Genomic DNA, 25,377 nt, shown 5'->3' on the forward strand with positions numbered 1-25,377 from the left:
TTTTTTGTAAAAACATGTTAGCATCAGTTTTTTTTTTTTTTAATTTTAGGTTTAGGGGGTACCTGTGGAGATTTGCTACATGGGTAAATTGAGTATTCTGGGGATTTGGTTTACAGGTTATTTCATTACCCAGGCAATAAGCATACTACCCAACAGGTAGTTTTTTGATCCTCACCCTCCTTCTACTCTCCACCCTCAAGCAGGTCCTGGTTTCTATTGTTCTCTTCTTTGTGTCCACATGTACTCAGTGTTTAGCTCCCACTTATAAGTGAGAACATGCAGTGCTTGGTTTTCTGTTTCTGTGTTAGTTTGCTTAGGATAATGTCCTCCAGCTTCATCCATGTTGCTGCAAAAGACATGATCTCATTCTTTTATATGGCTGCGTCGTATGCATGGCTGTTTTAGTCACTTACAGTTTCAGAAAAATGATTTTTAAAATGGTCTAGCTTCCTGTTTCTCTAGTATAAATGCCTGAATGTGTTTTCTGGAAATCTTATTATCAAATCACATTTTATTTTTCTAAGCAGAATGAGTTCAAGATTGTAAAGGATTCTGATTTATATAAATAGGCAGTATGACAGGTATTCAGGGGTTTTCTTTATATGCATGCACTTGCCCATTATTTCTGTTTAGAAATTACATTACCTAAATACATCCAAGTGAGACAAAATCTCAAAGAATGCATGTTCAGAACATGATTATAATACTTACATAATCATATGTATAACTTGTATCAAGAATTTTTCCATCCTTATATTTCTTATTCTCATTACATCAAAATTTTTCCTGCCTCACGTTATTTCACATTATTATCTGTGTCTACATTCCTCCCTCTTTCCTCTTCCAACAAAAAATCCTGTCATGATTCTGAAGCTAATATTGTTACCTGTGGTCCTACTTGTCCAAATGATAATGACACTAATGTGATAGTTAATAGTGGTCACCCACATCCAGGCTTGCAAATCTCAGTTTTGATTTCCTTCTCCTCTGTTAGGTAAAACCTACTGCTTCTGGGCCAGATACACAGATTTGACTTTCAATATCTCTTGCAGTAGAATTTTATTATTTTTCATCAGAAATGTCTTTCTCCTTTCCCATGACACAAGTTAGAATTACCAACAATCATTACAATAACATCGGTGGTCTAGGTGCTAAATGTTCTTTCCAGGGCTAGCAACACTGTGGTTGGAAGTGTTCTGTACAGAGGAACGTACAGTAAAATGATGTGTCAGCCACACTTTTTGCACACCTTGAGTGTATTAACCAGATGCCTGATGTTTAAATGAAAAATAATCACTGGATTAAATGCAGGAGAAAAATCTCTTTTCCTTTCTGAAGAAAAAATTCAACATTGGCTAGATCAGAATAGAGATGGACCGCTTCAGAATAAATATTTATTTAATAATTATATGGAAAACATTTAAGTAGCCAATATTCTAGGAAAATATACACCAGAATACTTAATCAGAACTTTGTTTTTATTTCTTTATTATTAGTTGCAAATAGATTTTTTAGCTACTCATAGTCTAGACAATATTGTGTAGGGCAGCAGGATGATGTTCACGCCGTGCTCCATCGTTGAGTATCAGAAGATGCCGAGAGTTCAGGACAGATTCTAGCCATTTCCAGGACCTGAAAATGAGGAAGGAGCTAGAGAATTATATAATTTTTCCACTTTCTCATCCCAGCTTCTCTTCTCCTACCAATGCTTTCCAATGGTTGAAAACAGACAGAAGCCAGAGGGTGAGGAAGACCGTGTGATACAGTTGTCAGAGCTCAGCTGCACAGAATGCAGCAAAAAAGCATGGAGAATGGAGGTGAGGTGTGGTTTGAAAAACAGGTGTTGAGAATCCTGCCCCCAGAAGCCTGTGGTGGTAGAGTTGTGAAAGATCCACTGGGAACCCATTGCACATCCATATAATAAACTACGTGTGAATGTTTCTTGTAGGTAAAAGGGGTCCAGATGAGAGCAGGGAATAACCTGGACTCATCCTAAATTCTATAGTAGGCTGAATAATGGCTCCAAGTATATCCAGGTCATAATCATTGGAAGCTGTGAATGCTACCTTATAGGGCAAGAGATACTTAGGAGAAGTGAGAAGAGATTGAGGATCTTGAGATTGAAGGATTATTTTGGATTATCAAAGTCAGCTTAAAATGTAACCCCAAGTATCCTTATAAAAGGGATGCAGGGGGAGATTTGAGTACAGAAAAGGAGGAGGCAGTGCAGTCATGGGAACAGAAGCTGGAAAGACAAAACCACAAGTGAGGGAACGCTGGCAGACATGAGAAGCTGGATGAGTAGAGGAACAGATTCAGCCCTGCTGTAACCTTGATATTAGCTCCATAAGACTTTTCAGACTCCAACCCTCTAAAACTGTAAGAGAATAATTTTTGTTGTTTTTCTTACTAAATTTGTGCTTATTTGTTACAGCAGCAATAGTATAATAAGACAGCTGCCATGCATGAAGAGTGATAGGTGGGATATAGCGCTCTAACAGAAAATATGAGACACCTGGTTTGAGGGTGAGGAAGAATCAAAACTACACAACACACAAGTGCAGGTTCATTGCCCATGTCAGGAGTTGTGACAGGGCTCCGCAGGGATGTATCCAAGAACCCCCTGAGATTCTCTCCCGAGACAAAGAGAGGAATCATCTACACTACCTTTTTCTGTGCTGATTTTCTCATCTGAGTTCAGTTGGAGCCAAAGGAAAAAGAAAAATTTTAGCTTTGCATAAAATTCAAAAATTTTGTTATTATATAGATTTAGGAATTTGAATTCCTGAAATTACACATTCCCGTGACTGAACATGACTAAGAGACGATTATCTGAGAATTACTTACATAATTGGAGACTCCGGGGAAGCAGGTGAAGAGCAAGACTATATATCCAATTTAGAGGGAAATTGAGGGAAACCTTGGTCATAAACTTACACAGGCAATATTTGAATTATTCTAATTGTTTTGGTTACATAAATAGAATTCTGTAATCTTGAGAAACAATAATTCTCATAAAAATGTAGCCTTCTAATCTGAATTCTGTTAAAACTACCAATAACCACTAATCTCTTCTAGTTTTAATCTTCCAGTTTATCATTTTTGTGAATTTGAGAATAAAGTACTCTGATCGTTATATGTCACTCTTCTATTCATTATTTTTATAAAAATATAAATATTTGATTTATCTAACATTGCCTATAATTTTTTAATGTCAGCATTATATAATAAAATACATTCTCCATAGTTACAAATATCAAATAAAAACATATACACATACATATACATACATTTTTTTGTTTTTTTGAGACCGAGTTTCACTCTTATTGCCCAGGCTGGGGTGTAATGGCATGATCTCGGCTCACCACAACCTCCGCCTCCCGGCTTCAAGTGATTCTCTTGCCTCAGCCTTCCTGAGTAGCTGGGATTACAGGCATGCACTACCACGCCCGGCTAATTTTGTATTTTTGTAGAGACGGGGTTTCTCCATGTTGGTCAGGCTGATCTCGAACTCCTGACCTCAGATGATCTGCCCGCCTCAGCCTCCCAAAGTGCTGGGATTACAGGTGTGAGCCACCACACCTGGCAAATAAAAATATAATTACTATAAAGTTCATATATAGTATTATGTTTAAAATGGTATGCCACTTTATATTTTGGCTTTAAGTTATTGGTCCTGTGACTGAACTTTGGCTTCTTGCTCTTTTGTAAGAAATATTGTGGAGCATACATAATGATGTGGGTACAAAGTTAGAAGATGTGTTCAAGGAAGGCATTCCAAAGGAGGTGTCATTTGAGTAATGTCAAATGAGCGACATTTGACAGTAGAGAGTCTCTAAAATATTTGAGCAAGGAACTGTTCAAATAGTGGACAGTCTCTAAAACATAAGACTGAATGGTTTGTTTGAGAAGTAGCATTGGGGCTAGATCAGAGGGAGGGACTGAGCAGAAATAGGTAGAAATAAAGACAGAGAAATTGTCAGGGAAACAAGAGTGTAGTAGATATTATTCAAGGTAGGTTGATGTATTCGTGAATGTCCAGGCAGGAAAACAAATTCTGTGCCAAGTCATTACACAGAGGGAAGTTAACAGAGGAGGGTATTTATCAAACAGTTGGAGAAATCTGAGTCCGTCAGGAGAAAGAAGACAATTCAGATATGGGCAAAACAGAAAGCTGGTACTATTCCCAGAGCTAGAGGAAACAAGGGAGCAGGTGGGTTTACCAGAACCACTTGATGGGGACTGGCACCACAGTGGCTGGTGCCTGCCATGAGGCAGTTGCTATTTGGCAGCAGTTCAAACAACATAGCGTGAGGGAAGGACAAAAACACGATTCCACTTGTATGAGGTATCTAAAATAGTCTAATCCATAGAAGCAAGGAGCAGAATAGTGGTTACCAGGGACAGTGAGGAGCGGAAAATGGGGATAAGGTTTTAGTAATGCAAAATGAGTAAGCTCTAGAGATCTGCTGTACAACATTGTGCCTAGACTTAACAATATTGTATTGTACATTTCGAAATTTGTTAATAGAATAGATCTCATGGTGTATTCCTATCACAATAAAATAAATATTAAAATTAAATAAAACAGACCAGTACATAGCATGTGTGGTCACTGCAGGAGATAAAGCCTGAAGCAGAGAGGGGAAAGACAAAATAACAGGCTTCTCCCCTCTTCCTACCTTCCAAATCTCAACCCAGTGGCTCCATTGACTCCACCTACCTGGAAGCTGGTTAGCCATGGAGGTGGTGAAACATGTGTTGCAGGAATCAGCACCCCAAGAAACAAGCAGAACAGGGGAAAACCAGGGAGGACAAAGAGAAAAGTGACTGACAGAGTGGAAGAAACCAAATCTATCAATGCATAGAACCATAATATTTTGGGAGAGATACTTCTCATACTCAATCAGAAGTAAGACTTGTTGGCTGGGCATGGTGGCTCATGCCTGTAATCCCAACACTTTGGGAGGCCGAGGTGGGCGGATCACCTGAGGTCAGGAGTTCGAGACCAGCCTGGCCAACATGGTGAAATCTCATCTCTATTAAAAATACAAAAAAAAAAAAAAAAAAAAAAAAGCTGAGCATGGTGGTGGGCGCTTGTAATCCCAGCTACTCAGGAGGCTGAGGCAGGAGAATCACCTGAACTGGGAGGTGGAGGTTGCAGTGAGCCCAGATTGCGCCAATGCACTCCAGCCTGGGTGACAACAGCAAAACTCTGTCTCAAAAAACAACAATAACAACAACAACAACAACAAAAGACTTGTTAACACAATATTCTGTGAAGAGATTCAACTTACCTTGTCCAATCTATATATAGGTTTACTATAACGTGTGTAAAATCACTCAGATAAATTATCAGTATGAAACCACATGTGGAGGGGCTCAGTAAGCGGGGAATAGGTGTTTTGAACAAAGAATTGAGTATAATGTAATCCACATACTGACACAGGAGATAAGTCCCCAGTTCTTTATCCATAAGGCTAAAAACCAAATCTCTATAAACAAAATGTTTTCATTAGTTTGGTTCCAAAACCTGAACTTAGCTAATCATAGCTTTTGTTTTATACATTTTGCTGTGGAAATATTAATGTGCTGGGTTATAGCGTGAATCATCAAATGCCAATGAGGCTGTTAATTCATGTATGTATAAACACATATATTTTAAAATAAAAACTAATAAATTTTAAAGTACATTTCTTTCCACAAATTCCAGATAAGAAATTAGGGTCTCTGGGCCAGGCGCAGTGGCTCACACCTGTAATCCCAGCACTTTGGGAGGCCAAGGCGGGCAGATCACCTGAGGTCAGAAGTTCGAGACCAGCCTCAACATGGAGAAATCCCGTCTCTACTAAAAATACAAAATTAGCCAGGCATGGTGGTGCATGCCTGTAATCCCAGCTACTCAGGAGGCTGAGGCAGGAGAATTGCTTGAACCTGGGAGGCGGAGGTTGCGGTGAGCCCAGATCGTGCCATTGCACTCCAGCCTGGGCAACAAGAGCGAAACTCCATCTCAAAAAAAAAGAAATTAGGGTCTCTGTATCCTACACATCATTTAGTTTCCACTTAAAAGTTTTTAGATGTATGGTGACAGAACTATATATAAAAGAACAATCTGTGCCCTATTCCTGTGAGATTTCTCTTCATTATCTGGCTCTACTGATGTTGCCAGTGTACCATGCTAGCAATGTTGCATATTAACCTGGAGTAAAGTATCATTTCCATATTTTCAAAATTCTTTACTACTATTTATAAAATAAATTCTTACCTTTAGATTGTGTTGTTGCTAAAATTGAAATTTAAGTAGAGAGTCGTGTGACTGATAAAAACGGGTTCCTTCTTTTAAAAAGAGTCTGTAAAACCACAGCCAGTCAAGTCACGTTTATTCTAGAAATTATTTTTGCCGTATGCTAGTTTTCTTTTCCTCTCATGTGAACCATTTTTATGTCTAGTCTGAAAAATTCCTGTTACAGTCACCATTCTGTCATGATAAGGGTTCAGAAATAACTCAGGGACAAACCATTCCTTTCTTTAAGCTTCCAGTATGAAATAAGTCCTTTGTGTATCGGTAATCACCAGGATAATCTTTCACATGGTATTATTTAACATCTTTCTTCATGGTACCTTAAAGTTGTTTTTTTTGTGTGTCTTTACCTGCCCATTATTTCCACCTACAAAACACGCTATCTCTAAGCACATTATCAGAAGAAAATTCCAGTTAAAAATCATCTCATAGAAAATATGACTAGTATTTACAGTCCAGTCAATGCTTTATGATTCTTATGTTATTTTTTCTTTGTGATTGACTCTTTCCTATTCCCTCCTCTTCTCTTAACAGGTAAATATTGTCACAGCTCTAAGTTTAGTAATGTTTCCTATGGTTACACTTGCTGGAATAACAAAAATAGCGCAGTTATAGTGCTAGTGATCAGCCACATCCATGCTTGTAAACCTCAGTTCTGGTCTCTTCTCTCCTCCCTAAGCTATGTCTTCTGCTTTTTGCCCAGGTAAATTGCTTCAACTCCCAATATTGTTTGCAACAGCATCTTATTGTTTTCGCCAGACACGCCATTTCCTCTACCCATTACCCATCCACTTTATCCCCAGCATCCTGCAGTCACACCAAGACCAGTGTAGGTGTTAACTGTTATTTTAGGCAGCAGCAACTCTGTGGTTGGAAACATTCTGTACCATATGGTGTGATGTGTCAGCCACACCTGTTACACATAAAGTGTAGTGATGCCTGAGGTCTCATAGGGGGCCAGGGTCATATCAGAGTCTGGAGATTTCCATGAAAGTTTAAAGTTCAGTCTGCAAACTCACTGTAACTAATAATGAATAGCTTATGTCCTATCTGCCTCAATATGTTTCTTAATGGTTTTGAGCACTAATTAGGTGTTAAATACCCTATATGTTTATACATTAAAGCATTCTCAGAACATATTTCCAATAAACTATTTAGTTGCATTTTACGTTTTACACATGATGGAAAAGAATCTTAAAGGGGTTATGTAACCTACTCAAGTTTACGATCTACCAAAAGCAGAATCAAACATTTGAAACTACTCACTTTTGACATCTTGTATTTAGCAGATTGAAGAAGCAGAAAGAACAATTACCTGATAAGGATTGATTAGAAATTAGTTTTGCATGCAAAATAGTCTTTGAATCATCATTTTATTTCACTTATGGTGCTTTTTTTTTTTTTGTAGAGACGGGATCTCACTTTGTTGCCCAGGCTGGTCCCGAACTCCTGAGATCAAGTCATGCTCCCACCTTGGCCTCCCAAAGTGTTGGAATTACAGGCATGAGCCACTGCACCTGGTCCCGTAACTGTTTACATACAGTTTTGTTCTTATAAAGAACCTCACTGGGCACCAGGCGCAGTGGCTCACACCTGTAATCCCAGCAATCTGGGAGGCAAGGCAGGTGGATCACCTGAGGTCATGAGTTCGAGACCAGCCTGGCCAATGTGGCAAAACCCCATTTCTACTAAGAATACAACAATTAGACGGGCATGGTGGTACGCCTGTAGTCCCAGCTACTCAGGAGGCTGAGGCAGGCTAATCACTTGAACCTGGGAGGCAGAGGTTGCAGTGAGCTGAGATCGTACCACTGCACTCCAGCCTGGGTGACAGAGTGAGACTCTGTCTCAAAACAAAAACGAAAAAAAACCTCTTTTTTTATTGTTTATTTGTTTGTGTTTTTTTTGATGATTAAAAACTGTGGTGAAACTGTACCTATAGCAAAGATGGATATGCATTGTAAGGCACAGGTTTGAAGTTAGACAGCCATGGGAGAATGCAAGGGTATGTATGAGATTGGTATAGTCAATAAGTATTTGCTGATATTTGTTTCATACACAAATACATGCGTACATACAAATAACTCCGAAAATTTTTTTTATTTAACACTCAGAGCTCTCACGGATAGGTTGCAAAAAAGTGTTATACAAATAATGAGAGCATTTCCTCCCAAGAAACCTAACTTCAAACAAATCCAAATAAATTCTAAGTTTTAAAAAAGACCATCCATTTTGGTGCCAACATCCTTTTCAAGTGAATTATTTATATACTGAAGTATTATAAAACCCATAAATAGATATTGTTATATATAAACAGATACTTTTACGAATTAAATTATGCTTCTTGGAAGACAGAAGCATGAAAATAGAGAAACTAGGAAATAAAAGATGTAACTAAAAATTTACTAGGACTTTAAAAACCACCCCTAGGTTATACACAACTACGGGGATAACTTAGTTTAATTATCTGTCTAAATATGGATTTTTACCTCTGTAAGAAAGATCAGACCAGGCGCGGTGGCTCATGCCTATAATCCCAGCACTTTGGGAGGCCGAGACAGGCGGATCATGAGGTCAGGAGATCGAGACCATTCTGGCTAACATGGTGAAACCCCGTCTCTACTAAAATACAAAAAATTAGCCGGGCGTGGTGGCGGGCGCCTGTAGTCCCAGCTACTCAGGAGGCTGAGGCAGGAGAATGGCGTGAACCTGGGAGGCAGAGCTTGCAGTGAGCCGAGATCGCACCACTGCACTCCAACCTGGGCGACAGAGCGAGACTCTGTCTCAAAAAGAAAAAAAAAAAAAAAAGTACAAAAATTAGCCAGGCATGGTGATGCGTGCCTGTAATCCCAGCTACTCGGGAGGCTGATGGAGGAGAATCGCTGGAACCCAGGAGGTGGAGGTTACAGTGAGACGAGATTGCGCCACTGCACTCCAGTCTGGGCAACAGAGCGAGATTCCGTCTCAAAAAAAAAAAGAAAGATCAGTCAGTACATAGTCAAGTGTGTGTGCATGCACATATATGCATATGTATACATTATGTAAATATGTTGTAATTATTATATAATAAACCTACATTCAATATATCTGTGGCGATTTATCTATCTAAATTTGAACAAAAACTAAAAATTCCCAGCACAATCGAGGCAAAATAAAATATAATTTTCTTACAGTTATGCAAAATGACTCTCTAGATTTTAATCCGTTAGAGGTAGAGGTAGACAAAGTTAGTGAGACTCAGCTTGACCACTGCTTGGTTGACTTTGAGCATGTTTCCTTGATAATCTCCTGTGTCTTCAACTATGAAATTTAAGAACTATTACTATCAATATCATAGGGTTTATGAAGATTAGATGAAGTAAATGTTATAAAATAATCAAACACAGAGCCTGGCATAAAGTAAACTCAAAAATTTTTAATGGTTTTATAGATAATCATTAAATATCAATTATAGACTACATACATCACTATGAAAGAATTAGAGGTAAATTATAAAATATTAGCAATAATCCTTTATAAGACTCTTTTTTTTAAGATTTATTTCAGGCTACTGGAACTTGAGAATGTATAAAGTGTTTAATGCGTACCAAATAAGTGTTTAGTCACAAAATGTTAGAAGGTGAGTTGGTTAGTCTGATAGAGTTTTACTGGTCTGATTCTTCATCTCCTGTTTGAGTATTTATGTGTCTTATTATTCTGAGTTAGGGCATCCTTTTACCTCCTGTGTCTCTTTTTCTTTATGCCCAAGTTCCATCGGCAGATACTGACCATACAGCTTTGCAATGTAGACAGTTTTGCCTAAAGGCTAAGACAGAGGCTCAGTTCCACTTCACTGACACTTAGTGACATTACGCGGGCTTTGGAATTTAGGAAGTGACCAATATGTCGACTTTGGTTTGTTATTTCAGAATGAGAACCCTAAGGGCCACCCAACAGTTCACCACAGAGAAACTTGTTTCCAGCCACATAGGAGTTGACAAGCTGCAGCTGCAGCTGAGCTCTTTGCAGCTCTTTCATGAGGTTCTTACACCTTGCTAGGTCCTATATAAAGGACTAACCTATTATTTAGAAAAGATACACATTAAGGACTCTAATTAAGAAATTTTGAAACGAATTATGTTTTCTCCATTCTGGCTTCATAAACTTCTTTCTATGCTAAACAATCAGGGAAACTGTCAATGTTTTATTCAAAATGTATGTTACTAATTCTGTGACCACTATTTGCACACTTCTTTTAGTACATAAACATGTCACTTTGTAAATAGCTACTGGGCAGTGTAGATTTACTTATATGCATAACTTGAACATTATTTTGTTTCTTTTGGAGTCTGCCTATTCCCGAACCACATGTGGAATTGGTAGTTGCTTTGGTTTGGTTTGTTTATTTGCTTATTTCTTTTAGTGGGAAGCAGTTTTCTGGATTCTTTTAACTTGATACAGATGCAAAAAGGGGAAATGTCTGTGTAATGTATCTGGTCCATATCCATAATTGAATTTGTAATTTTTTTTTTTTTTTTGAGACAGAGTTTCATTCTTGTTGCCCAGGCTGTAGTGCAGTGGTGCAATCTTGGCTCACTGCAACCTCCGCCTCCCAGGTTCAAGCGATTCTCCTGCCTCAGCCTCCCGAGTAGCTGGGATTACAGGCATGCACCACCACACCCAGCTAGTTTTGTATTTTTAGTAGAGATGGGGTTTCTCCATGCTTATCAGGCTGGTCTTGAACTCCCGACTCAGGTGATCCGCCCACCTCGGCCTCCCAAAGTGCTGGGATTACAGGCATGAGCCACCCCACCCGGCTGAATTTGTAATTTTTAGTTAAAATTGAAACTTTAAAATGGTACCATATTTGTAAGAACAACAACAAGGCAGTTTCCAACGCCCAAAATATAACTGCAAAGGCATTGGACAACGTAAATTAAAATGGTATGTTGAATAAGAACTGAAAGTCAACATAGCAAACATCTACCATGGCAAATATTTCCTTACTTGGATTGTAGCTACGAAATGGTCATCTCTACTCCTTGGGAAAGGCCAGAGCAAGACCTATAAAGTCCACTCTTAGAAAAGTTCCATGGATAGAATGAATGACCAATAGGAAGCTGGCTATTTAATTTAAAATGATGTTAGGATCTTTAACTCTAGGAATTGATGTTAGGATCTTTAACTCTAGGAATAATCAGAGGTAGAAGGAATTTAGAATAATCAGAGGTAGAAAGAATTTAAAATGATTTCATATTGCTAGGTAAATCTGTGTGATCTTATTTATATTAAAGAAAGCATTGGACATAATAGAATTCCTGATACATGCACGCACAAACCCACACACATTGAAATGAGACATACATGTCGAGCACTAGAATTGGCGTGTAATGTGTGCTCAATAAATGTTCACAACTCTCCCCTAATAAACAAACTTATTAAAATGAAAATTGGTAAATAAAGGAAAAGTTTCAGTATTTATCTTTAATAACCATACTGCAGAGTAACAAAATAATTGGTGGCAAGTATTTTCTGGAATATAAAATCAGAGGTTATGTGATGATGGTTACATGAATTTACACATGATAAAACTGCATAAAATGACATATATATATATATATATACACAAATACACACAAGCAAATGAATGGATATATAAAACTACTAAAATCTGAATAAGGTCTATGGATTGTACCAATGTCAATTTCCTGGTTTTGACATTGTACTCTAGTTATGTAAAATACAGGCATACCTCAGAGATACTGTGCACTCTGATCCAGACAACCACAAAAAAACAATTATTGCAATAAAGCAAGTCACATGAATTTTTTTTGTTTCCCAGTGCATGTAAATGTTTACACTGTACTGCAGTCTATTAAGTGTTCAAAATTATTATATCTAAAAAACAATGTACATACCTTGATTAAAAATATTGCCAGAAAATGTTAACAATCAGCTGAGCTTTCAGAGAGTCCTAGTCTGTTTCTGTTTCTGGTGGATCTTGCCTCATTGACGGCTGCTGACTGATCAGGGTGGTGGTTGTTGAAGGCTGGGGTGACAGTGGCAATTTCTAAAAATAAGACAACAATGAAGTTTGCTGCATTGACTGACTCTTCTTTTCACAAAAGATTTCTCTGTAGTCTATGATGCTGTTTCATTGCGTTTTTACCCACAGTAGAACTTTAGAATTGGAATCAATCCTTTCAGACCCTGCCACTGCTTTATCAACTACATTTTTTGTAATATTCTAAATTCTTTGTTGTCATTTCAACAATGTTCACAACATCTTCACCAGCAGTAGATTCCATCCCAAGAAATGTCTCTTTCCTCATCTATAAAAAGCAGTTCCTCACCCATGAAAGCTCTGTCACAAGATTTCATCAATTCAGCCACATCTTTTTTTTTTTTTAATCCTATACTATTTTAAGTTCCAGGATACACAAGCAGAATGTGCAGGTTTGTTACATAGGTATACATGTGCCACGGTGGTTTGCTACACCTATCAACCCATTGTCTAGGTTTTAAGCCCTACATGCATTAGGTATTTGTCCTAATGCTCTCCTTCCCCTTGCCCCCCACCTTCTGATAGGCTGCGGTATGTGTCGTTCCCCTCCCTGTGTCCATGTGTTCTCACTCTTCCACTCCCACTTGTGAGTGAGAACATGTGGTGTTTGGTTTTCTGTTCCTGTATGAGTTTGCTGAGGATGATGGCTTCCAGCTTCATCCATGTCCCTGCAAAGGACATAATTTCATTCTTTTTTATGGCTGCATAGAATTCCATGGTGTATATGTACCACATTTTCTTTATTCAGTCTATCATTGATGGGCATTTGGGTTGGTTCCATGTCTTTGCTATTGTAAATAGTGAATGCAGCCACATCTTCAGGCTTCACTTCTCATTCTAGTTCCCTTGGTATTTCTACTACATCTGCAGTTGCTTTCTCCACTGAAGTCTCGAACACCTCAAAGTCATCCATGAGGATTGGAATCAACTTCTTCCAAACTCTTGTTAATGCTATATTTGACCTCCTCCCATGAACCACAAATGTTCTTAAATGGAATCTAGAATAGTGAAGCCTTTCAGAAAGTTTTGAATTTCATTGCCCAGTTTCATCTGAGGAATCACTATTTATTTAATAAATACAAAATGTATTTCTTAAATAATATGACTTAAAAGTTGAAATGACTCCTTGCTTCACGAACTGCCGAATGGATGTTGTGTTAGCAGGCTTGAAAAATGACATGAATTTCCTTGCACGTCTTCATCAGAGCTCTTGGGTGACCAGGCTCATTCTCAATGAGCCATAACATTTTTAAAGAAATCTTTTTTTCTGAGCACTATGTCTCAACAATGGGCTTAAAATATGTAGCAAACCATGTTATAAACAGACATGCTGCCATCTGGACTTTGTTGTTCTATATAGAGAGCACAGGTAGAGCAGACTGAGCATAATTCTTAAGGGTCCTAAATTGTTTGGAATGGTAAATGAGCATTGGCTTCAACTTAAGTCACCAGTTAGTCCCTAACAAGAGAGCCAGCCTGTCCTTTGAAGCTTTGAAGCAAGACACTGACTTTTCCTCTCTAGTTATGAAAGTCCTAGATGGCTTTTCCAGAAGCCTGTTTCATGTACACTGAAAATGTGTTGTTTAGTGTAGCCACCTTTATCAATTATCTTAGTTAGATCTTCTGGATAACTTGCTGTAGCTTCTTCATCAGCACTTACTGCTTCACCTTGTACATTTGTACTATTTATGTGGCTTCTTTCTTTAAATCTCAAGAAGCAACCTCTGCTAGTTTCCAATTTTTTTTTTTTCTGCAGCTTTCTCACCTCTCACAGTCTTCATAGAATTGAAGAGTTAGTGCCTTAGGCTTTGGCTTAAAGGAACATTGTGTGGCTGGTTTGATCTTTGATACAGACCAGTGAAACTTTCTCCATATTAGCAATAAGGCTGATATATATATAAAAACACATAATTTGCGTGCTCACTGGCATAGCAATTTTGATTTTCTTCAAGTACTCTTTCTTTGCGTTCACCATTTGGCTAAATGTTTGACTCAAGAGGCCTTTCGGCCTATGTGGACTTTCAAAATGCCTTCCTCACTAAGCTTATTCATTTCTGGCTTTTGATTTAAAGTAAGAGATCTGTGACTCTTCCTTTCACTTTTACTCTTAGAGGTCATTGTAATGTTATTAACTGGCCTAATTTCAGTGTTGTTGTGTTTCAGGGAATTGGGAGGCCTAAGGAAAGGAAGAGAGATGGACAATCGCTGGCCAGTGAAGCCATCATAACACTTACATTCATCAATTAATTTCATTATGTTATATGGGCATTGTTTGTTGCACTACAAACCCATTTCAACAGTAACATCAAACATCACTGATCACAGATCACCATAAAAGATATTGCAATAATAGTAAAAAAGTTTTAAATATTGCAAGAATTACCAAGATGTGAGGCAGAGACAGGAAGTGAGCACATGCTTTTAAAAAAACATGGCACTGATAGACTTGCTAGAGGTAGGGTTGCCACAAAACCTCAGTTTGTAAAAAATGCCACACCTGTGAAGCACAATAAAGTGAAGTGCAATAAAATAAGGTGTGTGTGTATTATCACTGGGGAAACCCAACAGCAGGGACAAGGGAGGTCCCTAAGCTATTTTTGTAACTTTTTTTGTTAATCTATATTCATTTGAAAATAAAAGCTGAAAAAAAATCTCAGGGGTTAACAGGCAGTATTTTTATTCCCTTGGTATTAACGCTAGCTATCCTCACTTTCCTTTTCTTCTTATGTCTCAGCCACATCATTGATTCTCCCTCTCCTACTTAATAAATGGTCGCTGTACATCAAAGATGGTAAATTCAGAGATGGTGGATGTGCTGTTTCCAAATCAAAGCTTGTGAAAGTCATTGCTACTCTTTCTTTCTTGATGAATATGGACTTGAAGATTTCTCTATACAACACACCCAAATATGTGTTCTTTACTCTTGTCTTTTCCCAAATACTGTATTTTAACATGAACTTGCACATGTAAATCAATGGTCGACTCATTCAGAAAGATCCATCTTAAGAAAAACAAAAAGCAAAATAAAAACAAGTATGAAGAGGAGCTACTAGTTTGTCAAAGTGAATCCTCCTAGAAGTTTAGTACCTCAAAATTTCCTCTAGATAATCATTCCTACCCATTTTTTTGTTTGTTTTTTTGAGAAGGAGTCTCACTCTATAGCCCAGTCTGGAGTGCAATGGCGTGATCTCAGCTCACTGCAACCTCTGCCTCCCAGGTTCAAGCAATTCTCCTGCCTCAGCCTCCTGAGTAGCTGGGACTACAGGCCCACGCCACCATGCCTGGCTACTTTTTTGTATTTTTAATAGAGACAGGGTTTCACCACGTTGGCCAGGCTAGTCTCAAAACTCCTGACCTCATGTGATCCACCTGCTTTGGCCTCACAAAGTGCTGGGATTATAGGTATGAGCTACTGCGCCCGGCCCCCATTTTGTTTTGACTGAAGTTGGACCCACTCTGATATCCAAATTGGGTCCCAACTGAGCCAATCAGTGCATCTTATCCACTGCCCAGGGTAATTTGTGTCCTGCCTATTTAGTGTCAAGGTCATGAAAGTGAGTTCTTGGATGAAGCTTGACACAAAACAATTTATATTATGTGACTATATATGTTATAGTAACATAAATTATCGAACCAGGCAAAACTGAACTATACAGGGTTAGAGGTCAAGACAGCACTAACATTTATAAAGAGAAAGAGGGTAGTAATTAGAAGGTTAAATGAGGAGAGCTTTTGAAGATTCTGGAAATGTTCTATTTCTCGACTTGGATGGTAGTTACAAGAGTGCTGCCTCTCATAAATTATTAAATTTTGTGCTTTTAGTATTTGTCAATATGTATACCATATTTTATTTTAAAACAGCAAGAAGAGAGAATATGTTGAATTTTTTCTGGCCTTTTAGATTCTGATATGAACCATGGCTATTGCCTATTTCTCATTTTATTGTAACCACGTATCTGTATTTTTCAAGTCCTATTTATCCTACGAGATCATGCTCAAATTTCAATTTTATTTTGAGTTATTTCTTCATTTTTCTTTAAAGTTGTCTCTGTCTCCCTTGTGACACTGTTCTATTCCAGAGTGGACTGGGAACAGATTCAAGTATCTGATTTCTAATGAAGAAAAAATTTTCTAGAAAGCCATTTTTCCTGTGAATCTCAGAATTCCAGTCATTTTCAGTTAGAGAGTAGAGAGAAGTCAATACTTTCTTCAGCCGGGTATCCCATTTTTTTTTTTTTGGAAAAAAATTAAAAAACAAAATTATGCTAAATACTTTGAATTTAATTTTTATGCATTGAATAGAATTTTGAACAAATTATCTGGTCAATACTTGTACTTTAAAATACAGGCGATAAAATGGACATAAGATGCCTTAACAAATTACATGAAGAGCATAACATTCAAGAGTTCAGAAAAAGTAAATAAAACAGAAACATTTACAATAAATCAAAATATATCATTATTAATACATTAAAATATAGACACCCATGTTTCTGTGAAATAAAATGGTCTTAATCATGAATATTGCATACTTATTCAACATTCTTACAGTGAGATATGTCATTTAAAGAAACATATTAGGTTCATGTTTTGCCCTTTAGGTGATTAGAGATAAGCAATCATAATTCTAATACCGTGTTTCAATGCAGAGTGAGATTTCAGTCTTATCAATTGTTTTAGTCAATGACCAATTAAACTGCTTGGAATCATAAGAATTTTAACTCCTCTCTATAATTTATTTTTAAATTATGTAGCTTTTTTCCCTATTTCTCATATAACATGTAGAGTAATATTAGAGATAATCTATAAATGGGTCCATTATTTTAAGAAAGAGCATCTTGCCACAGCTGCACTTAGAACCTTTGCAGACTGACTACAGACTACAGGACATACTGATGTTTTATCCACAGTGTCCACGAAATGAGATATCATGAGGTAGAATCTCTAATAACATACAAAGGAGGCCGGGCACGGTGGCTCATGCCTGTAATCCCAGCACTTTGGGAGGCCAAGGCGGGTGGATCACGAGGTCAGGAGATCGAGACCATCCTGGCTAACACAGTGAAACCCCGTCTCTACTAAAAATACAAAAAATTAGCCGGGCATGGTGGCGGGCGCCTGTAGTCCTAGCTACTTGGGAGGCTGAGGCAGGAGAATGGAGTGAACCTGGGAGGCGGAGCTTGCAGTGAGCCGAGATTGCACCATTGCACTGCAGCCTGGGAGACAGAGCGAGACTCCGTCTCAAAAAAAAATAAAACACACACACACACACACACACACACACACACGAAAACATACAAAGGAAGTGCAAGGCAGATCTACTCATCTAAGTTCCTAGAACATTTATGTTTTGATACCTCCTAAAATGAGTGAAGTTTGGTAATAATTTATACTCCATGAGTAAATGGATTAAAAGAGAGAGAGAGAGAGAAAGAGGAGTCATGTGACTATTCTCTTATAAAAGAAAATAATTTTGGAGACGTGGAGTTGAACCTTCAGAAGGCCAAGGGAAACTTACCCCGCGGCCCCTGCAGTACTGGGATTGCCAGAATTGGGATTCATACATATGTTTCGCTGTGTTTCCAACCAGGGGTTTATAAATTCTCTACTCTCTTTTTACTGGGTCAGACACTGTTTCAGAGAGCAATTGGCACTTGGTTGTGGGAAGATGGCTCTGCTTTCTCCCATAACTTGTTAAGCGTGCGGTAGTTATGGTGTTTTTCTGCTGTTTTTTCAAGTTTAATCTATGATCTGCCCAATGCAATTCACATTTTAGAGAACTGCACTAAAGGTAATATCTAAAGTTGTGAAATTTTGAGACAAGAGAAGGAAGGAAACAGCACAACAATTCATCTTCACCCAGGTTATCCTGATAGCTCAAAGGATGAAAGTGTTCCCGTGCTCACGCAAGTTGTAAACTTGTGCTCATGTGTATCCTGGTGTGTGGACACCATCTCTTTTTTATCATTCTGTGGAATACAGGGAAAGAGAAACGTTGAAATTAAAATTATTATATTTGTATGCAATCACTTTTATAACTGTTTTCTTAGGAAAGCGCCAAGTCTATTCTGATTAAAAACAAAACCTCTTAAATTTTAACAAATCACACTCATTTCTGTACCTCTAGAAGATAGTTAAATGTGTCAATGTATATTTTATTTCATTAAAATAAATATTATAATTTAAATATTTTTAAAACATTTAGACTATTATTGGTTAAATTTCTGTCTTTACCTAAGAATATTAAAAACTCAATAAAATAATTTTATATGCTTTCTTATTTTAATATATTTTATAAACTAAGTATTGCATTTTCCCCCAAGCCCGGTTTCAGCAATCCTAACACTCTTTCAGGGTTGTTACTATGTTTTACTAAATTGGGGTTTTCTTCTTCTCCCTTCACAAATTGCAAATTATTTCTGGGTCTTTGTCTTGCTCTCTTCTAACCAAACACTGGAGATTCTTTCTATGTATTATTCATTCACAAATGGGAGTAATGTAGGGTGATCTACTCTTAATGGTTCTGAGTTCTGCAGACCAAGTGAAAGTCCTTTGCCTCTTGCTTTGACACAGTGATCAACCCAGTGATTGCTTCTAGACTTTCCCAGATGAAATATATAATCTATGCTCTGGTCACTTAGCACTTTTTACTTTTTCTCTGGGTGTTTTTCTTTTGTTTTTTCATCACCAAAGGAGTCACTTACTTTAACTTCTTTTCTCCCTGATCAATCCAGAAAACACTTTCTCCAAATATCACGTGTCTAATATTGTGCAGCACACTTTTATGATAATGGTACATATATATCTTAAGAAACTTAAATTGATAGTCTTATTTTGCATCTAATAGTATGTTTCAGGTGCTAATGATATAATTGAGGAACACTTAACTAGGCTTCATGATTTCAGCACACAACATGCCAAGAGTCAAGAAAGCCTGGAGTTACAAAGACAATGTGACTATCAAACCAGAACCATTTCCACAGTTGAATAAGGAAATAATTAGGAAAATGAACTTAAGTTTGTGGTGATTGATACAAATTACAGAATACCATCTTTCAAAACATTCGAACTCTAAGTAAAATGAGTTAGTAATTATGCTTCTTGGAGATTTAAAGTTTTTTCTTAATTATTTTTTAACCAAAGTAAAACACACATGTGCTTTAAAAAAAATCCATAGTACAGAAGGACTCATTATGAAATTTAACAGTTTTATTTCCCACTTGTGCTCACTGTTGGGAACAGGCCCCCAAATCTGGCTATAAACTGGCCCCAAAACTGGCCATAAACAAAATGTCTGCAACACTGTGACATGCTCGTGATGGCCTTGACGCCTATGCTGGAAGGTTGTTGGTTTACCCGAATGAGAGCAAGGAACACCTGGCCCACCCAGGGCAGAAAACCTTTTAAGGTGTTCTTAAACCATGAACAATAGCGTGAGCAATCTGTGCCTTAAGAACATGTTCCTGCTGCAGATAACTAGCCAGACCCATCCCTTTATTTCAGCCCATCCCTTTGTTTCCCGTAAGGAATACTTTCAGTTAATCTATAATCTATAGAAACAATGCTTATCACTGGCTTGCTGTTAATAAATATGTGGGTAAATCTCTGTTAGAGGCTCTCAGCTCTGAAGGCTGTGAGACCCCAGATTTCCCACTCCACATGCTATATTTCTGTGTGTGTGTCTTGAATTCCTCTAGCACCACTGGGTTAGGGGTCTCCACGACCGAGCTGGTCTCAGCAGCTCACCCTGGTCCTGCCCCAAGGGGAAATGACTTTCATTCTGGTTCTCCTATTTTTATCAGATTTCTCTCTAATGGTATAGAAAGGTGCTTTATTACTTTTCCAGCAAAGAATCAATCTAGGATTTCCTCTGTGTAAACAAACCAAGGTTCAGAGACAGTCTCTTCCATGTTACCATTAGGGTTCCATTCTGCATTTTTTTTTTAATTATGTTTTGTTTTGTTTTGTTTTTGCTAAAAGCATTCAAGGGTTCTTGACCTTGACAAGGAACAGAGGTATCTAGATGAAGTTAAATAGTAAGGATGCTATCTCTTTTAAAGGAAAGTTATTTCCAGATAATGATAAGAAAACTAGCTACAATATCCTTTGGGTGCAGGAAATGCATAATATAAGCAAACCTTGGAGATATTATGGGTTTGATTAGAGAACACCACAATAAAATAAGTCACACAAATGTTTTGGTTTCATAATGTATATAAAATTTATGTTTATACTATACTGTAGTCTGTTAAATGTGCAATAGCATTAGGTCTTAAAAAACAGTATATCTACCTTAATTTCAAAATCTGTTATTGCTAAAAAAATGCTATTGATCATCTAAGCTTTCAGCCAGTTCTAATTTTTTGTTGGTGGAGGGTCTTGTCTTAATGTTGATGGCTGTTGACTGACTGGGGTGGTGGTTGCTGAAGGCTAGAAGGCTTTGGCAATTTCTTAAAATTAAAAAAATGAATTTTGTGCACTGGTTGACTCTTTTTTTAATGAAAGATTCTCTGTAGCATGTGATGATGTTTGAAGCATTTTACCCACAGTGGAACTTCTTTCAAAATTGAAGTCAGTCCTCTAAAGCCTTGCCGTTGCTTTATCAACTAAGTTTATGTATATTCATAGGAGTAGATTCCATCCCAAGAAACACTTTCTTTGCTTAGCCATGAGAAGCAACTACTCATATATTCACGTTTTCTCACAAGATTGCTGCAATTCCGCCACGACTTCAGACTCCATTTCTAATTCTAGTTCTCTTGTTATTTCTACCACATCTGCAGTTACTTCCTCCACTGAATTCTTCAACCCCTCAAAGGCATCCACGAGAAATGGAATCAACTCTTTCCAAACTTCTGTTAGTGTTGTATTTTTGACTTCCTTCCATGAATCATGAAAGTTGTTCATGGCATTCAGAATAGTGACTCCATCCCAGAAAGTTCTTAATTTACTTTATCCAGAACCATCAGAGGAATCCCTATCTTTGGTAGTTAGAGCCTTACAAAATGTATTTCTTAAATAATATTAATAAGACTTAAAAGTTGAAATGACTCCTCGATTCAAGGGCTGAAGAATGGATGTTGTGCTAGAAGGCAAGAAAACAACATGTATCTCCTTGTACATCTCCATCAGAGCTTTTATGTGACCAGGTGCATTGTCAATGAGCAGTAATATTTTAAAATGTATAAGTTGTTTTCAGAGCAGTAGGTCTCAATAGCAGGTTAAAAATATTTACTAAACCATGTTATAAACAGATGTGCTACCATCCAGACTTTGTTTATTCACTTGTAGAACTCAGACAGAATAGATATAGCATAATTCTTAAGGCCCTAAAATTTCAGAAAAATAAGTGAGCAGTGGTTTCAACTTAAAGTTACCAACTGCATTAGCACCTCTGAAGAGAGACAGCCTCTCCTTGGAAGCTTTGAAACTAGGCATCACCTACTCTGCTCTAGCTATGAAAATTCTAGATGGCATCTTCTTTCAATGTAAGAAAGAAGTCTGCATTAAAAATATGTTGTTTAGTGTAGCCACTTTCATCAATTAGTTTTGCTAGATCTTCTGGATAACCTGCTACAGCTTCTATATCAGCACTTGCTTCTTCACCTTGCACTTGTATGTTATGGAAACAACCTCTTTCCTTAAACTTCATGACCCAAACTCTGCTAGCTTCCAAGTTTTCTTCTGCAGCTTCCTCACCATTCTCAGCTTTCATAGAATTAAAAAGAGTTAGGGTTCTAGATTAAGCTTTGGTTTAAGGGAATGCTGTGACTGGTTTGATCTTTTATGCAGACAACTACAACTTTCTCCATATCCACAATAATGAAAATGGCCCCACCCCCAAATTTTATAAAATGAATGAAGGGGGAAAAATCCAACTAGGCTTGCAGCGCAATAGCAGCAATGATTAAGCCAGCTTGTCCTTTGACTCATTTCTGTGTAGCCAGTTGTAGCTTAGTACCCTAGGATAATGTAGGCCTTGTCAGAAGACTTTTTTCTTTTTCTGTTCCGTAGATAAAATCTAAGACATTGTGAGATGATAAACTTTTGTTTGAGGTTGTTCTTTAGGTTCTGCGTACCAACAAAACCACCAATGCCAGCCAGTGTGGAGGGCCCGGTGAGAAACTGACACATGATAGAATGCAGTTACCACATTCTGATGATTTCATCCCCCTTACCCTGACCAGTAGATGATCTCAAATGTTCCAACCCCTGCCCTCCACAATCCTTTAAAAATTCTTGCCCAGAACACCTTTGCAAAAAATATTTGGGGCTTGAGAATTCTTCTCATTTTCTTGTTCTGTGCCTTGCGATTGTTAAACTCTTTCTCTGCCGCAAACCTGCAGTCAGTGTATTGGTCTGTTGCTGCACAGTGGGCATAGCAACCTGGTAGTACTATTAAAATAAGGCTTCTTGGCTTTCTTAGCATTTGTGTGTTCACTTGGGGTAGCACTTTTAAAATTGCCTTCTAAGACATTTCCTTTGCATTTACAACTTGGCTAACTCTTTTGTGTAAGAAGCCTAGGTTTCAGCCTCATCTCAGTTTTGGACATGTCCTCCTAGCTTTTGATTTAAAGTGAGAGACATGAGAGTCTTCCTTTCACTTGAACACATGAGGCCATTGTAGGGTTATTAACTAGCCAAATTTCGGTATTGTTGTATCTCAGGTAATAGTTAGGCTTGAGAAGAGGGAGAACGAGATGGGGAACAGCTGGTCAGTGGAGCAGAACACACACAACATTTACTAATAGGTTCACCATCTTATATGGGCATGGTTCCTGGTGCCCCAAAACAATTACAAAATTGACATCAACAGGCACTTATCAGAGATTGCCGTAAGATATATAATATTAATGAAAATATTTTAAATTAATTTGACAGTTGCAAAATGTGACAGAGAGACATGAATTTAACACATGCTTTTGGAAAAAATGGTGTTGATAGACTTACTTGACATAAAGTTGCCATAAACATTCAATTTGTAAAAAATGCAATTTCTGCAAAATGCAATAAAGTAGGCTGCAATAAAACAAGGTATGACTGTTCTCATCTATACAGAACATGGGTTGTTTTCAAGACATTTACTCCCATAAAAATTCAGGATATTGATGCAGGGAAGTGCTGATGTCAGTGGCAGATAAGTGTCACCCAATGCAGCCTCCCTTCTCATGCAATCACCCAACAGGTTCTTCCCGGCCATTGCAGAGACAAAATCCATCAACTGAGACACCAGTATTGTAGCAGAGAAAGAGATTAATTGACACAAGGCTGTCCTACTTGGTAGAACTGGAGTTATCACTCAAAGTGTCCATGAAGGCTTGAAGGCTAGTATTTTTATGGACAATTTGGTGGGCAGGGGGTTAGGGAATGGATGTTGCTGATTGGTTGAGGGGGAGTGAAACCATAAGGTATAGAAAATGGTCCTCACGAGCTCAGTCTGCCTCTGGGTGGGGCCACAGGATTAGTTGAATCATGAGCCAGGAGTCCAGATGGGGTTAATCTGAAAAACACCTCAAAAAAAAAAAAAAAAACCAACCTTAACTTCTACAATATTGATGCTATCTATAGGAGCAATTGGGAAGGTCACTAGACACATGACTCCTGAGCAATAAGTGATTATAGAAACTACACCTACACTTTAGCAGAGCTCAGGCCCCTCTCATAATCCTAACCTCGTGAGCTTTTTATTAGTTTGTCAAAAGCTATTCGTTTGTCAAAAGCTGAGTTTTGAGAAGAGCTATTATCATGCTTGCCTTAAGGTTAAACTATAAACTAAATTCCTCCCAAAGTTAGCTTGGCCTACACCCAGTAATGATCAAGTCAGCTTGGAAGTCAGAAGCAAGATTACATCAACTATGCCAGATTTCTCTCACTGTCATAATTTTGCAGAGGTGGCTTCACTCATAGCATGAGAACCTTTGTGTCAGAAGCACTCCGTCCTGCTTCTCTGACCTCTTTTATCTGCCTACTCTCATTCACCATTTCACCTTTATGCTTATCCTCTTTTCCTTCGTATTAGGGGAGTTTTTCTTAGTGTTGGGTTCCACAAAAATATGAAACTCATTGAAGGGCTGGATGATTGACTCTTGAATGGCATCCTGAACTCCATAAAGGAGTAGGGACTGGGGTTTATTGGAGGGGGCTTCTGGAAGAGGGACATGTTGTGGGAGGGTGAAGGTGAGGAAATACATGTTGAATAAAGATTTTCTTGCTATGTAAATAAGAGTCCTTCAGGGAAGAAATTGTTCAGGAGCAGCTCTTTTCCTGATATAGATAATTTTACTAATATAGATTTCCTTTACAGATGTAATTTTCCTTTACAAAAGGGCAGCTTTTCACATGACCTACTCTTGTGTCTGCAGTTTCTCAAAATAACCAGCTTGAAATATGCCAACAAAGAAAAATATTTTTGGGGGACATATTTTAGTCTCCTGCTATCATATTTTGGGGTGATATGTCCTGAGCCCCAATAACACATTTCTTTTTCTGGCATGCATCCCCAAATAGCCCCTGCATATAAGATAAGCAAAATAATTTGGGATATTTATATATCAAGTCCTGAGATCCATTGGTATGAGGGTGGCAAAGCTTTGAGCAGATCTAGGGGGAAAAGAAGTCCCAAGGTCTACAGATGCAGAAGTCTGTTTAAGTAAAACAAAGGTTCCTAGATATAAGAGAGGGGCAATGATAACTTGGGCTATAAGATGAAAGGCAAGGAGTGTTTGCTTCTATACATGTAATTGTATGTATATTTCTCATTATCTATGTGGACAAAACTTAACCAGTTCTTCAAGAAGGTAACATAAAGGATTGGATTGTCAAATCAGTATCACAAGCATCCTCAGAGATTTCACCCAGTATCATGCTTTACTCATAATTTCAGTTATACAATAATTGTGAGATGCAGACAAAACAGTGGAAAACCCAGGCCTGCAAAAGCACCCACTCATTCTTACTTTCCCCTTAGGACACACTCTGGCCCAGACAAACAGATAAACATATGAGGTCTCTTAATGGTGTTTGTGGCTGCACA

General features: G+C 37.9%; 1 long non-coding RNA gene across 1 annotated transcript; it reads right to left on the reverse strand.

Moving 5' to 3' along the window:
* Positions 1-1,497: 1,497 nt before the first annotated feature.
* On the reverse strand, positions 1,498-12,349 carry LOC129525943 (uncharacterized). The gene is made up of 3 exons (XR_008670519.1): positions 12,199-12,349; positions 7,568-7,616; positions 1,498-1,632 (listed from the first exon to the last, which is right to left on the reverse strand). It is a non-coding gene; the product is annotated as an uncharacterized lncRNA (long non-coding RNA).
* Between the last annotated feature and the right edge of the window lie 13,028 nt (positions 12,350-25,377).

This window comes from Gorilla gorilla, chromosome 10 (genome assembly GCF_029281585.2).
Source record: "Gorilla gorilla gorilla isolate KB3781 chromosome 10, NHGRI_mGorGor1-v2.1_pri, whole genome shotgun sequence".
In the NCBI taxonomy this organism is placed as follows: domain Eukaryota; kingdom Metazoa; phylum Chordata; class Mammalia; order Primates; family Hominidae; genus Gorilla; species Gorilla gorilla.